Here is a 2,761-nt window from a genome sequence, read left to right on the forward strand (position 1 = left end):
TATGCATGTCTTGCTCCAGATGTAGAATCAGTCATTTCTCCAAAACGTTTTAGTTTTTTTAAATGGGGAATGCTATTTAGAGGTCACAATCTGAGTGTGAAAGATGTTCATTGCTATTGCATTGGTAATTGTTTTTAAAACTTTTTCTTCAGAAGAGCCAGGGAATATGTATTTTTAGACAAAGTACATCATGAGTTCATACTGATATTCTCAATTCAAAATTAAGGTTAAAGTAGTTTTAATTAAATTGTTTAAATTTGTATTTCTATTGCTTTTCTCTTATGTGGTAAAGCTTGGTTGATGACAATGTTAAAGTAATTACTTTTTGTTACCCGGTCATATGTTGCTAATGATATGGATACATTCTGAGAAATGCATTGTTAGGTGATTTCATTGTTGTGTGAACATCATAGACTGTACTTACACAAACCCAGATGGTATAGCCTACTACACACTTAGGCTATATGCTGTAGCCTATTGTTCCTAGGCTATAAATCTATACAGCATGTTACTGTACTGAATACTGGAAAAGGTCCAGTAAAAATACAATAGGAAAGGTGTTCACCTCACTGGCGTCCTGGACATGGGTTGTCTCCAGGAGCACTCAGGCCAGTGGACAGTGAGGGCGCAAGTTACAATTTGGATATAAAACCATTTTTCTAGCCCACCTTAGAGACTTTTGACACACTAATTGGAATGGTTCCAATAGTCTACTTTGCAAGACACTTCAGATTCAAAGAATTTCCTTTGTAAAAACAACAAGGGAGGTATCACAGTTTTCCATTTACATCAACAACTTCAAGTTCTTACTATGGAAAAGTCAGAGACTGAAGTGGTTCTCCTTGCTGTAGCTCCTTCAATCCTATCACCAACAGGCACCTAAGGTTGTTTGAGCTGGCCAAGGACTATATGAATGGAACAGGAAGATATAGAGTTGTCAAACACATGATCTTTCCTGTTGGTGATGCTTATAAGAAGAAAGGACTCATTCCTGCCCATCACCAGGTCATCATAGCCGAACTTGCCACCAAGAATTCCAAGTGAGTGGAAGTTGATACATGGGAAAGTCTTCAGAAAAAGTGGAAAGAGACTATTACTTTGCTAACACACCATCAGGAGAAACTGGAGGCTACTAACTGTGATCACCAGCAGAACTCACCTACACTAGAAAGGCCTGGATGGAAGAGGAAGAGAACTGAACAAAGACAAGATTCTACTAAAAAAAAATCCCTAGAGCCAAAACCAAAAGGTGCATCAAAGGTCAAGCTGCTGTGTGGGGCAGATTTACTGGAGTGCTTTGGTGTTCCTAATTTGTGGAAAGGTGAAAACATCACCCAAACTGTGGCCGACTATGGGCTCTTATGTATTACTTCGGCTGCAAATGATGCTCAGAAATTCATCTATGACTCTAATGTGCTATGGAAACACCACAGCAACATTCATGTGGTGAATGAATGGATCACTAATGATATCTCATCCACAAAAATCCAGAGAGCCCTTAGAAGGGGCCAGAGCGTTCACTACTTGCTACCAGATCTTTTTCAAGAATACATCGAAAAGCATAATTTGTACAGCTCTGAGAGTGAAGACAGGAATGCTAGGGTCATGTTGGCCCCTTTGTAGAGAAATACTGCAGAAGCTAAGGCATAGAAATCCTACAGCATGATGTTTTGCACTTCCCTTTTGAGTATTTGAAACAATCTGGGTGTTAGCGACGGGAAAGAAATTGTGATCCTGTTGCTTAAACTAAAGCTTAAAAGTTTAGTAAAAATCAGTGGTAAGGTAAAATCAACGTCTTTTTTTAAAAATTTTTATCAGAAGGTGCTAAGATGAATGTTTTCTGTATTTTTTTTTTTTTCAGACAGAGTTTCACTCTGTTACCCAAGCTGGAGTACAGTGGTGTGACCTTGTCTCACTGCAACCTCCGCCTCCCAGGTTCAAGCAATTCTCATGCCTCAGCTTCCTGAGTAGCTGGGACTACAGGCATGCACCACCATGCCTGGCTAATTTTTTGTATTTTTAGTAGAGATGGGGTTTCACCAGGTTGGCCAGGCTGGTCTTGAACTCCTGACCTCAGATGATCTGCCCACGTCAGCCTCCCAAAGTGCTGGGATTACAGGGCATGAGCCACCACACCCAACCTGTTTGGTCTTTTTAAAAAATATATGTATATATAAATCTTTTTAATCTTTCAAACAAGAGATTAGCAGCACACTAAACCCAGAAGAATTTTCTGTGAAACTAACTACAAATAAGAAGTCAAAAAGAACATCCTAGCTCTACCACATAAAAGAAGCAAAGTGTGAAGCGCAAAAGTTCATTTAAAATTCTAACTCTGGGCTTTTTGGGTTCTAAGATGGCTGAATAGGAATAGCTCCAGTCTACAGCTCCAAGCGTGAGCAATGCAGAAGATGGATGATTTCTGCATTTCCAACTGAGGTACTGGGTTCATCTCACTGGGGCTTGTTGGACAGTGGGTGCAGCCCATGAAGTGTGAGCGGAAGCAGGGCGGGGCATCGCCTCACCCGGGAAGTGCAAGGGATCTGGGAATTCCCTTTCCTAGCCAAGGGAACTTGTGACAGACTGTACCTGGAAAATTGAGACACTCCCACCCTAATACTGTGCTTTTCCAATGGTCTTAGCAAATGGTGCACCAGGAGATTATATCCCGTACCTGGCTTGGCAGGTCCCACGCCCATGGAGCCTCGCTCACTGCTAGCACAGCAGTCTGAGATTGAACTGCAAGACAGCAGCAAGGCTA

General features: G+C 41.3%; 1 pseudogene; it reads left to right on the forward strand.

Moving 5' to 3' along the window:
- The first annotated feature begins 811 nt into the window (after positions 1 to 811).
- LOC100988229 (nicotinamide/nicotinic acid mononucleotide adenylyltransferase 1-like) lies at positions 812 to 2,227 on the forward strand (annotated as a pseudogene).
- Positions 2,228 to 2,761: the final 534 nt, after the last annotated feature.

Source organism: Pan paniscus, chromosome 3 (assembly GCF_029289425.2).
Source record: "Pan paniscus chromosome 3, NHGRI_mPanPan1-v2.0_pri, whole genome shotgun sequence".
NCBI classification, from domain to species: Eukaryota; Metazoa; Chordata; class Mammalia; order Primates; family Hominidae; genus Pan; species Pan paniscus.